General features: G+C 34.7%; 1 long non-coding RNA gene across 1 annotated transcript; it reads right to left on the reverse strand.

Moving 5' to 3' along the window:
• Positions 1–9,349: 9,349 nt before the first annotated feature.
• LOC107918204 (uncharacterized) lies at positions 9,350–10,894 on the reverse strand. Its single transcript, XR_001689967.2, has 3 exons — positions 10,763–10,894; positions 10,428–10,499; positions 9,350–9,691 (listed from the first exon to the last, which is right to left on the reverse strand). It is a non-coding gene; the product is annotated as an uncharacterized lncRNA (long non-coding RNA).
• Between the last annotated feature and the right edge of the window lie 3,135 nt (positions 10,895–14,029).

Raw genomic sequence — 14,029 nt, forward strand, 5'->3', positions numbered from 1 at the left:
TCTTGAATGGGAGAAGAAGGTTGAATTAGTCTTCGAGTGTCATAATTACTCAAAGAGCAAGAAGGTTAAACTAGCCGCTATAGAATTTTCTGACTATGCTATTATATGGTGGGATCAACTCACTTTGAGTCGAAGACGCAACGGTGAACGTCCTGTGTCTACATGGGCAGAAATGAAGGCAATAAGGAGAAAGCGATTCATCCCGGCTTACTACCACCAGGAGTTGTATCAAAAACTACAAATTTTAACTCAAGGCCAACGAAGTGTAGAGGATTGTTACAAGGAAATGGAAGTGGCCATGATCCGCGCTGATGTGGAAGAAGATCGAGAAGCCACTATGGCACGATTTCTCGCCGACTTTAACCGTGAAATTGCAAATATTGTAGAACTACACCACTACATCGGGGTCATTGATATGGTCTATATGGCCATAAAGATGGAAAAACAACTTAAACGAAAAGGTACGTCATGAACTTTCCCTAATACTTCTTCAACATCTAGGTGGAGGCAAGTGACCAACAAACGTGACATACCAAGACGAAACAAAGAAGTGAGTGGTACAACAAAGTTCAACAAACCGAATGTTGAAACCAGCAAGGGAAAGATGGAAGCCCAACTAAGTAGATCTCGAGACATAAAGTGCTTCAAATGCATTGGAAGGGGCCACATTAAGAGACAATGTCCAAATCGGAATGCGATGTTTGTACGTGATGATGGTGAGATTGAATCCGAAAGTGAACGTGAGAATGAGGCCGTTGAACAAATTAAAGATGAGGAAGAAGTCAAACAAGTAGAGAATGGAGAAATTCTAGTTGTGAAAAGAAGTCTTACTTTGCAAGGCGTTGAAAATGAACAACAACGTGAAAATATCTTCCATACACGATGTCAAGTACAAGGCAAGATTTGTTGTGTTATAATCAATAGAGGAAGTTTTACGAACGTGGCTAGTACATTGATGGTGGAGAAACTCGGATTGGCTACTACCAAACATCTTCACCCGTATAAGCTCCAATGGCTTAACGATGGGGGAGAACTAAAGGTGACAAAGCAAGTGCTTATTTCATTTTCAATTGGAAAGTATCAAGATGAAGTGATGTGTGATGTTGTACCGATGCATGCTGGGCATCTCTTTCTTGGACGACCCTGGCAATTTGACAAACGTGTGATTCATGACGGATACACAAACCAATTTACCTTTAAACATTTGGGACGAACAGTGACGTTAGCTCCGCTAACACCCAAACAAGTTTATGAAGATCAGCTCAAAATGAGGAGTTCTATTGAAAAATCAAAAAGAAAATGAGCGAGAGCAAAAAAATGAAAAGAATAAAGAAAAGAGTGTAGAAAAGAAGAAAAGCAAAAAACTGAGTGATAAAAAAAAGAGAACGATGCAAAAGAAAAAGAAAAAGAGACGAGTGATGAGAATGAAAAAAAGAGTTTGTATGTAAAAGAGAGAGAAGTCAGGAAATCGATGTTGTTAAAACAACCATTGTTGGTTCTTTTATATAAGGAAATTCTGCTTGGTACTAACGAATTTTATGACAAGTTACCTTCTTCTGCTTTGTCTGTGTTGTAGGAATTTAGAGACGTATTCCCGGAAGAAATTCTGAGTGGGTTACCACATATTTGTGGAATTGAGCATCAAATAAACTTTGTGCTGGGAGCCACGATTCCAAACCGTCCTGCTTACCGGAGTAATCCTGAAAAGACGAAAGAGCTACAAAAACAAGTGAATGAACTTCTTGAGAAGGGCTATGTGCGTGAAAGCCTTAGTCCCTGCGCCGTTCCTGTTTTATTAGTTCCTAAGAAGGATGGAACGTGGAGAATGTGCGTAGACTGCCGCGCCATAAACAAGATAACCATTAAGTATCGACATCCTATACCGTGATTGGATGATATGCTTGACGAATTGAGTGGCGCAAGTTTGTTTTCAAAAATTGATCTCAAAAGCGGATATCACCAAATATGTATGCGCGAAGGTGATGAGTGGAAAATCTTTCAATACGAAGCATGGACTTTACGAGTGGCTCGTTATGCCATTTGGTTTAACGAACGCCCCGAGCACCTTCATGTGACTTATGAATCACGTTTTAAGACCTTTTATTGGTAGATTTTGCGTGGTATATTTTGATGATATATTAATTTATAGCAAGACTTTGGATGACCATGTATTGCATTTAAAGGCTATTTTGGAAGTTTTGAAGAAAGAGACCTTGTATGCTAACTTGAAGAAATGTGATTTTTGTACTAACAAGATTGTGTTTTTAGGTTTTGTTGTTAGCTCGGAGGGCCTTGAAGTTGACAATGAGAAGGTTAAGGCAATCTAAGAATGGCCCCGTCCGACGAATGTCTCCCAAGTTCAAAGTTTCCATGGATTAACCAGCTTCAATCGTTGATTCGTGCCGAACTTTAGCATTTTGGCCGCACCATTAACTGTGGTTATCCGTAAGAATTCTAATTTCATATGAGGAGAGGAACCAGAAAAGTCATTTCTGAAAATTAAAGATTGTTTAACTCATGCACCATTACTAGCATTGCCAAATTTTGATAAAACTTTCGAGTTAGAATGTGAAGCATCAGGTTTAGGTATTGGAGCCGTGTTGATGCAAGATGGACGCCCTATGGCGTATTTTAGTGAGAAACTCAACAGTGCCGTACTAAACTATCCAACGTACGACAATGAGCTATATTCGTTGATTCGAGCTTTAGAAACGTGGTAGCACTATCTCTGGCCCAAAGAATTTGTAATCCACACCGATCACGAATTTTTGAAGTATTTAAAAGGGCAACATAAGCCGAACAAGCGACACGCTAAGTGGGTAGAATTTCTCGAATCTTTTCCTTACGTCATAAAATATAAAAAAGGTAAAGAAAATGTAGTGGCTGATGCACTATCTCGGAGGTATGCTTTATTAAATGTTTTGGATGCTAAATTGATGGGGTTTGTATTTCTTAAAGATTTATATGCCGATAATGCTGACTTTGGTGAATTTTTCAGGTTATGCGAAAAGGGAGCGTATGAGAAGTACTATCGACATGATGGGTACTTATTCCGAGAAGGAAAACTTTGCATACCACAAGGATCCGTTTGGGAGGTGTTGATCGAAGAAGTGCATAGTGGTGGGTTGATGGGGCACTTCGGAGTTGCCAAGACTTTAGCTACACTCCACGAACACTTCTTTTGGCCCAAAATGCGATGAGACGTTGAACGGTTTTACAATTGTTGCATTGCCTGCAAACGAGCTAAGTCTCGAATTAAGCCCCACAGTTTGTATAAGCCATTACCCATTCTTAAAAACCCTTGGACTAATATCTCTATGGATTTCGTGCTAGGTTTACCAATGAGTAAAAATGGCCGAGATTCGATATTTGTAGTTGTGGATAGATTTTCTAAAATAGCACACTTTATAGCATGCTATAAAACTGATGATGCTGTGAATATTGCTAATTTATTTTTGATAGAAGTTGTTAGGTTGCATGGCATGCCTAGGGCGATCGTGTCAGATCGTGACGCGAAATTTCTTAGCCATTTTTGGAGGATACTATGGAGGAGACTCAGAACCAAGCTGCTATTTTCTACCACTTGCCACCCGCAAACGGATGGCCAAACCAAAGTGGTCAACCGAATTTTGTCTACATTGCTTTTAGCAATCATCCGGAAAAATTTGAAGGCTTGGGAAGACTGTTTACCGCATGTGGAGTTTGCGTATAATCGAGTTGTTCACTCGGCTACCAAACTTTCTCCTTTTGAAGTTGTTTATGGTTTCAATCTGTTAACACCACTCGATTTAATGCCATTGTCTTCTAACCAACTTGTGCATGTAGATTGAAAATGCAAGGCTGATTACGTCAAGCAATTGCACCAACGAGTTCGAGACAACATTGAAGCCAAGACCAAGAAATATGAACAACAAGCTAACAAAGGCCGTAAGCATGTTGTGTTCGAGCCGAGAGATTGGGTTTGGGTGCAAATGCGCAAGGAGAGATTTCCTATGCAAAGACGATCTAAACTTCTTCCGAGAGGGGATGGACCGTTTCAAGTCCTTGAACGAATTAACGATAATTCTTATAAGTTGGACTTGCCAGGTGAATACAATGTTAGTGCGACCTTTAACGTCTCTAATTTGTCTCTGTTTGATGCAGATTGCGATTTGAGGACAAATTGTTTTGAAGAGGAGAGGAATGATGTGAGCTCGCCTGCGAACAAAGTAGAGTTCGAACAAAGAAGCTATCAAGTTGCCCATTGGCCCGATAACGCAAGCTGGAGCTAAACAATTTAAGGAGGCTATTTCAGCAATGGTGGAACGAATAGTGGAAAATGATAGCAAAGAGTTCAAAAACGAGTTCAATATTTTCAATTTTTGGGAAGCTAAATTTCGTTCCAGCTAATAAATTTGCTGCTGGAATTTTTGGACCATTTAAATTAAGCATTTAATTAAGTTTTACTACAGCTTATTAACTTGTCTTTAATTAATATAAGTGTTTAATTTGTCTTGTCTTAGTTAAATTAAATGTGTCTTGATTTCATTAAATATGTCTTAAATTAAAACATGAATTAATTATGTCCAGTCGAATTCATGTGTCTTGTTTAGTTAATATTTAAGTTGTCACAATGTTAATTAGTGTGTCCACATTATGTTCTAAATTAGTTCAGCTGATTTGGGTTAAATTAATTAAGTTCATGTGCTTTGTTTAGGTGCAACCGAATTTGAAGATTCATTGGCTAGGTGCATGCATATAGATTCAATGTATGTGAAGATGCATGTGCAGCTGGTACATTCATGCATTGAAGCTGATTAATTTTGGCACTCTCCAAGGCAACCATTCAGCCAAGAGTTAGCAAGCTTTAATTCTCCAAAAGCTTGGCCGATTCTTTTCCCAACGCAGCATCAATTGTTTTCACATCAACTGTTCACACCATGGCTGTTCGGTTCAGCTTGTTCATACTATGAGGCTTTCCAAAACCCTCTATTCACACCTAAAATGGCTGCTCAAGTGCCCTCTTTAATTCTGGTTATTTTTCAGCAAGAGTTGCTTATTGAATGCCTCATTCAAGCCATCAGCCGAATGTAGATGCTGCTATGAATTTCTCAAATTCATTTGCTTAGTTTGGAAGTTATTCTTTGGTCCCCCCCCATTTAGCCGAACCTTGACCAGCTCATTCATGAATTCAAGCTGAAGATTAGTTCATTGTTTTGCTTAGTTTTTAAGCTTTGAAATGTCCATTCGGCTACTAGACATTAGGCTATAAATAGTTGCTGATTTTCTTGTAAAAGGACTTTTTGCCAAAATTCTGAACGAAAATATATTTCTTTGGTGAGTTAATTCACTCTCTTTATTCTTCAAAGCTCAATTGACTTATCTTCACAAGTGGTGTCAATCTGACTTTGTTTTTGAACTTATCACCCTTGGTGTGGTGTTAAACATTATACCGAAGATTCCTATTTCACTAAATAGTGGGTTTCGGTTTATTTTCAATTCCTTCCTTTTTCTTTGAAACGTTTTAAGCCCGGGTCCTTATTTACTAATAGGGGTTCGTTCTTGTTTCATTGAATAACCCAGCAAACATCAACCAACAAACACCTTTGTTTCCATAGACATTAAACTCTTGAAACTCAAAGACCTAAAATTGTTTAAAGTCGACACTGCCTAATTTTGATCGAGAATCAATTACGACTCGTCATTACATCTGAAACGAGCTTGTATCGGGACTACCATACACAAAAACCATGATAATAGGTAAAACAAGATCAGTTCTAAGAACTCGTATACAAATAAATTGAAAATTATTACATAAAACCTCAATGGAAAGTTGTTCCTTCCATCCCACCCAGATGCCTCTAGAGAATCCAATAGCCTACCTTGAGAACACTGAAAACCCAAACTAGAAATAATATTATCTGCTTTAAAACCACTTACTCTTGTTTCCAGCAAGCTAACAATATCAGGATTATGCTATCTGTTGTACTGACGAAAAGAGCGTATAAACTTTGAACTTACACATCCTTAGCAATTCCATAAAAAGACCGTTGAGTTCATAATTAATAAATAAAGAAAAAAGGAGACCAACTTACTAGTTTGAGCCCAAGGGCTCAAGATTCTGTACTCCTACCGAGGCTTCTGATCCTTTAATATTTTATTTGTCAAATTGATCATTAATAACCTCAATCAAGGTATTCATAGAATTAGACAATGTAACCCGAGCATTCCCAACAGACTTAAAACTATTCTCATGATTACGAATAGTCTTATTTAATTTTTTTCCATTACGGTTTCTTCCAACATTCTCAAAAGATCCATGACTTTTTGGACTACCCCCAACTTTATTATCGCTTCCAATATTTTGTCTTTTATCAAAAGCCATCCTATTTTTAAAAATGACAGCCTTATGTTTCACTAGGTCCAAAAATTTATCATTTAATTTAATCATAATCCTTTTCGAACCTTAAAAAGTGGGATTGTAATGAGAAGTAGTTAAATTAGAATCAATTAAGGAGTTAGCAATTTCAACCGAATCTGTACTGGAAAAATCCAATTGTTTACTAGCGCAAAAAATGTTCTCATTTAATTCTGTTTCAGTGCTCTACCCACGTGTCTCCTAGAACGATCCATCCCCAGTAAATGTTTGGCCCTTAGACTGAGTGGACCCATCTGTAAAGAGACCTTTTGAAATTTCTTGTGGACCACCTTTCCTAGTTTGTCAGATCGCAAGGTCCTTAGCAATTTGCCACACAGCCCGCAAGCCCAAGTCAACACTGTTTCCTTTTTCTAACCCATCATTGTTAACCTTTGTGGCCGAACTCTTTGGGTTCACAAGAAAAGCATTAATGCTTGCATCTTAACAAAAAAATTTGGATCTTTCTCACCTAAAACCTGGCTTAAATTACCAATAACAAGCTCAACTAACCCATCTGTCTCATTATTAAAACCATTCGGTTCTATCCCTTCAACATTCACACCTATTTTCTTCTTTCCCCAGAATTCACGCAGACACACCTTCATACTTGACCATATTTTCCACAAGAAAAGTAGATGGTCAGTAAAGCTTCATACTCAACATTTTACAGTTCTCCATTCACCATAACTTGGGATATAATGGCTTTATTAAGATCAACAAAAACATCCATTCTAGCAAAACGACATCTTGTTTTGCTGTCAGTATTAAGGTCAAGCTTGACCACATTTCCTACCAAACCTCCAATAGCTACCAGGATTCTCCGTTTATACATGAAATCCGGGAGTCCCGGTAATCTAATCCAAGCTAATACCATACTCGAGTAAGGTTTCATAGGATTGAAATACTTTGTCCATGGTTGAACAGTGAGGTATTGGCCATATATGATCTAAGGCCCTTGCGAAAGGGCCTTATTATAATCCTCAATACTATGAAATTTGGCTAAGAAATAGCCATCTCTATATCCATAAGATTGAATGGCCTAGATGGTCGCCATAAGCTACTAATCCACCGTAGTCTCCATATCCTTTAAAAGGTTCTGTTGAATACGTTTTGAAAATTCTATCGCCGGGATGCCATTAACAATAGTTTTTTTAACGTTGTATTCCAAAAATTCAATTTCTATCCTTACCAGTAGATTGAGGCCTTTCACCTTGATTGTGATCCCCTTTCCCAATAAGCATCTACTTCCAAGTGATCTTTGCTGGCGAAACCAAGTCCTTTGACGGCGAGACTACATCCTCTATCATTTCGGCATCTGCAGTACTGTCGTCTTCCTTAAATCTGACTTTTTTCATTTCCTGATCGACGACCGACCTAGATTCCGAAACACAACCAATTTCCAGAGAAGACATTTTCAGTTGTGTTTACAATTTGATCCACAGTTTTACCTTTTCTTAATATTTTAAGAACTTATATTTGCTTTATTGTTAAGTCATGGGATTGCACTGCTAAAAATTTATTTAAAGGGTAAAGATTAAATTATATTTTTTAAAGGGGTTAAAATATAATTTCATCATTATATTAACATATTATTTCATAATGTTTAAAGGGATTACAAAAGAAATTTACCATCTTAAGAGGTCAAGATGCAATTTAATCATTATATTAACTTAAAAATTCAAATTTTTAAAAGGGCTAATTTTTTTTATCATTTTAGGTGGTCAAGGCCTTTTGCCTCTTTGTGTCGTCCTTGATTTCATTCTCTTACGTGTTAAAGCCCAAAAGACCAAAAAATCAACCCTAAACTAAAACCTTTATTTTTGGTTGAACCTCAAAGCAATCCCAACTTCACCTATTATTATTATTATTATTATTATTATTATTATTATCAACCAAGGTATTTTTTCTATCCTTTCATCCCTTTCTGTTTTTATTCTTTTCCTCATTTGTTATCATCAATTTAACTCAATGAAAAACACTCTAGTTAGCTCGAGTATGACTAGTATGGCAACAAGGGAAAAACTAATGGGGTTGGCAGGGGCTTCGGTCTCCCCTAAAATGAAAATTTTTTCATTTAGATTCTTTAAAATTTTTTAAATTTTAAATTAATAAAGGTAAAACTGCACTTTGACCCCTTAAAAATATAAAAAATTTGATTTAATCCTTTAAAAACTATAAAGATATAGGCTATTAAAATGATAAAATTACATTTTTGCTGTCGTAAAAATTAGAATTTAATTTCAGCCCCCTAAAAAATTTTCTAGTGTTTCCCCTGCATGGCAATTAGAGGTGCTCATAGGTCCCGACCCAACAAAAAATTTAGGCCTGTTTCCTAGGCCCGGGCTTGGCCTGAAAAATGGGCTTAAAATTTTTCCCAAGCTCGACCCAGATAAAAATGCTAAAACCCAGGCACGACCCGCTAGTATTAAATTTTTTATATTATTTTTTTATATAATATATATAATACATAGAAAATACTAGAAACATTAAAATAAATATTTCCCAACAAATTGAAAATAAATTTTCAAAAATATGTATACTTAAATAACACTAAGATAGATGTAACTTAACAAGCAAGTGCCTCTAAAATAATAGCAAAATTAACAATAAAACAAGTGTTATACAATATCCAAACAATAACAACAAATTAGTAGTAACATAATACTGAAATGGTAGCAAAATAGGGAGAAAACAAACAAAAAAATAGCAAATTTTTTGTCCTTTTGTGAATTTGAGTTTGGCCCATGCCAAAAATGTCTTACCCGAGGCCCAGTCCGTTTTTTTTAAAACTGGCCTTATTTTTTGTCTAAACCTATTTTTCGGGCCTATATTTTTTGTAACACCTTATATTCAACCCAATTAGAGGATCCGAATATAAAATGCCACCTTCAAACGCCTATTTTACTATTTCAATTTATTGAAATGGTAGTGTAGTAATAAATTTTTTTTTTAAATTTGACAACATTTCTGCTTATTTTACGAAAAACCCCTGCAAAAGAAATTAGATTTCACATGGTTTATGACAATTCCAAGGACACTAGAAGCATGCCAAAATCATCTATCTTAAATCTAACCAATATGCCACAATTGGCACCTCAACAAATTTTTTACGTTACAAAATGATCACATTCATTTATCAATATGCATGCTTACATCGTTACAAAAGGGATAACTAAACAAAAGGCCTTAAACCATCTAGGTACATGGCAAGACCAAAAAGAAACAAACCACCAACATTGAGTCCTAGATTGCCGCTGGATGTTGAACTGACAATCTAACAAAATAGTACCTAATCTGTACACATAGCAGAAATTGGAGTCATTTACTAGATAAGAAATTAAAAATATTCTTATGATATGAAACCAAGTTATATTGTAGAATAATCAGCAAATCTAGGTTCCATTTAATATCATTCATCAAACTCATTTCTATCCCTATTTCCATTCCATCTCTTTATTTTCCTCATTAACGTAACTCAACTTTAGTCATGTATACGGTTCCAATTAACACCAGTGCCTGATGAATAAATTCGTATTAATGAATTGCGCCTAGCGCTGGTTAGTAGGACTGACAAATATGTGTGCCCAGCACTGGTCGATATAACCGAAAATAAATGCACCCTGTGCTGGTCGGTAAAACTGACAAATATGTGTGCCTAGCACTGGTCGGTATAACCGAAAATAAAATGTGCAGTGCGTTGGTTGGTAAAATCGACAAATATGTGTGCCCAAACTGGTCGGTATAACTGACAATAAGTGCGCCCTGCTGGTCGGTAAAACCAATAAATATGTGTGCCTAGCACTGGTCGATATAACCGACAATAAATGAGCCCTACGCTGGTCGGTAGAACCGAAAAATATGTGTGAAATCATTTCCAACTCATGTTTTAATTTTATTTGACAATTACACCAAATTATTTCAAGAACTAATTCTTCTTATAAACTCACCAACCAAGTGATATGTATATGGATATAAATGTATATATAATTAATAACAATAATTGAAATAGTCGGGTCATAGAAACACCAACCGTAATCACGAAGCTATTCGTCTTCAATCTTGTCTTTTCCCTTCTTCCTCGAAGGTTCCGGGTTGACGTCAACTACGGATTAAACAAATAGAACACATTAACAATACACAACCTTTGTATATTACTCAATCAAATCCCTAAAAATTGGGACCAAAATATCTTTCAAACTTAACCAAAAAATTTATCAAATCGGTCTGTAACATTTTAGCGAATACAATAATGGTAATATCCTCAATCTTTAACAGTACTGAAAAACAATACATGGGTCAGGTAGCTTATAAAATCAGGATTCTAAAAATGTAAAAATTACAAATAACGGACTAATTAAAGCATACCAATTGAAGCTTGAATTTTTGAAAACCCTAACATTTTCTCCCCGTGCGTCGATGGTTTGAGGGTGAAGAAACAGCTTGTTTCTATTTTACCCACCCCATTTAGTAAACCTTTTTCTTTTATTTTATAAAGTTTCTTTTCATTTTCATTTTCCTTTTTAATTGGTCACACGTATATAATATATATGCTAAATGGCTAAAAAATTTAATTTAGTAGTTAAATTGCCACTTTAGTCCCTTTATTAATTTCTAATTATAATCCTTTTATAAATTGCACTTTTACCTCTTATGTAATTTAGTCTCTGTACTTAAATTAAACACTAAGTACATGAAATTTCCTAATCAAAATTTAATATATCTAAAAGGTTAACTCTGAAAATATTTATAAATATTATTTACGAGATCAATTTATGGAAACAGGATCTCAGAATTGTAATTTTCAACTCCACTGACTTTAGTATCATAACCCTTGTACCTTAATTTACTATCGATTAAGCTAAGTTACTAGACTAACTTTAATAGGTTTCTATACTAGTCTCATAAATATTAAATATTAATATCTATGAACACATTGTAGGAAAATGACATTTCAGAATCGTAGTTTTTGGCCCACTGGAAATCGGTTCATTACATTTTTACCCAAACCCTCTCACTTTTCAGGTGGGCCTTTAAGTCGGGCCACCCTTCTAATGGCAATAGCGATACCCAAGGGTGGAAAAAAGAAGGTAGTTTCATTCACCATCTATCGTGCCAAGCTAACCCTAGACAATATCATGATCGCCTCATTAGGAAAGTTCCTGTAGGAAAATGTCAAAGTTGGCGACAAATCCAATATTGTCAGTGACGTCGTCACTACATACTACAACAAGAACAAGATCAACATTTCAAGAAACCGTAGCTTTTCCAAATGGTACCACATCTCTTAAATCTTAAAAATAGTTCGAATTGAATCTTATGAAGTAATGTACCTTGTTTATTACTCAAATAACTTTACCTTTTTAATGAGTTGCCTGAATGTTTGAGACATTTGATTTTTAAAGTTGATAAGCATCTTTAAAAATTGTGTATTGTTGTTTTAGGTACATTACTTGACAAAGAAGTACTTGAAGAAAAATAATGTAAAGGATTGGCTTCGGGTGGTCGCTTCAAACAGGACTCAAAATATTTATATAACAGCTCGTTTTCTAGTGGTTTCAGAAACAGCAATTTTGGGACTACAATTCTGACATGTCATCCCGTAAATATTAATTATTTAATATTTATAAGGTCATTAGTGTTGTATTAAAATTTGGTTAAGAAATTTTAACGTTTAGATAGTTAATTAAATAAAAAGCACTAAATCATAAAAAGTGCAAAAGTCAATTGTTATTAGTGTTTTAGTGCCAATTGGGTATTTATGTGAAATAGGATGGTTTAATATAAAAATTAAGCCATTTCTTTATTTAGTGGACGGTAGGTTTATAAAATTTGATTAAAAATATGTTGGTAATGACATTTTTGTAATTAGTGTAAAATTAAACAAAAGAAAATGTAAGAATTGTCATAATCTTCATTTTATTTTTGGCTTGAAACCGAATGCCATTGTTGGAGAGAAGAAGGAAGCTTCGGTTTGCTATTTTTCCTTGCATGTAAGTCCATTTGTCACCTGTTTTTCATGAATTTTGTACTTTTGAGATCATTTTAGATTAATCTAGCTAAATCAGGGGTTAAATTGTGAAACTGTCAAAGTTTTAAAAATTCATCATTGTTGTTTTTGAAGCTTACTTAATGTTTATGCTTAAGCTTGAAGTTTAATGAGGAATTTGAACTATTTTGTAAAGTAAATTTGAATAGTTTTGAATTTAGGGAGTAAATTGATAAATATGTGAAATTGGAAGGATTTTATTGACAAAAATTCAGAATTAAGGAAATTTTTATATATGGTTAAAGTTCGGTAAAAATTGAGTATATGAAGAAATTGTTAAAATAAGCTCGTTTTAATATCAGAGATTAAATTCTATAAAATGTAAAAGTTTGGGGTAAATGTGAAAAATTCTAAATAGGAAGTCATATGTACTAAATTGAAGCTAATAATTGAAATAAACTATTTTATAGATCAAGAAAAAGTAGATAACCGTGGAAAATGGAAAGTTATTGAATAGTCCTTAAACTTTCATTATCTCTACAATTTAGCCTTAGTAAGTTCGTACGATTTAGTTTTGTATAAATTGAAATGTTATATTAATTGCGAGTTGAGATTGTTGGATATTCTAATATAATTGAATTTTAATAAATTGATGTGAGTCGAGAAAGTAATTGATTTGAACATTGTTATTCGACGTTATATTGAGCCGAATGAACGTAGGATAAGATACAATTTGCATGCCAATAGATTTTATTGCGCGCGTACGTTTTTGACTTGTGATGAGATGGTGATTATTGAATTATTACTATCCACTGAATATATCGAAGTCCAACATTTGTTGCAAACTATCGTGTTATATTTACAGTGATTTTGGTGTGTTACCAGGGACGGATGTAAAGCCTTCGGGCTTGGCACTTGGTGCTCAGGTGTGTTATCGGTTGGGTTGGCTTGTTTGAGCATTTTGGTGTCTTCTAGATGGTTAATTGCGTATCTGAATCCGTTATATCGTTCATCGGGCATGTTTACAATGATTATATGATTAGTTATTCAATCTTATAAATGTATATATAAACTTTTGAATGTATAAAATAAGTAGGTATTGAATGATCTAGTTAATTGATCAGATTATACAATATGTGTATAAACATAAAAACTCACCTGTTCAATGGTTGTAGTTGACCTGATTATTGTTTATTAAATATTATTGTGTGATTGATATGTTTATAAGGTAAGTGATGGGCGTCAAAACCACCAAATATAGATTCTTATGCTTTAATTTAATTAAATAGTAGTATAGAGTAGTAGGGTCGATCCCACAAGGACCAGGATTCCTAATTTTCCTATTTTCATAACTAGATTTCTAAGTCTAGGTAGCTGCCGTGCCCTCGACCTGTGCGTCCAGAGCTATAAAATAAACAAAAATAGGGAATTTAGTTGATAAAGAAAAATAAAATAAACAAATATATAATATAATAAATAAATAACAGAATTATGATTGCAAAATAAAATTAAGTGAATTAAATTAAATCGGTGAATTAAAAATATTAAAGCTTAGCCTCAGCCTCGGTACACTCCGAACTCGAACCGATCCTTGAGAAATGGAAATTTCCCTTCTAAAAGATAAGTTGGTTATAGCGATCAATGAC

The sequence above is a fragment of the Gossypium hirsutum genome, chromosome D08, assembly GCF_007990345.1.
Source record: "Gossypium hirsutum isolate 1008001.06 chromosome D08, Gossypium_hirsutum_v2.1, whole genome shotgun sequence".
Classification (NCBI taxonomy): Eukaryota; Viridiplantae; Streptophyta; class Magnoliopsida; order Malvales; family Malvaceae; genus Gossypium; species Gossypium hirsutum.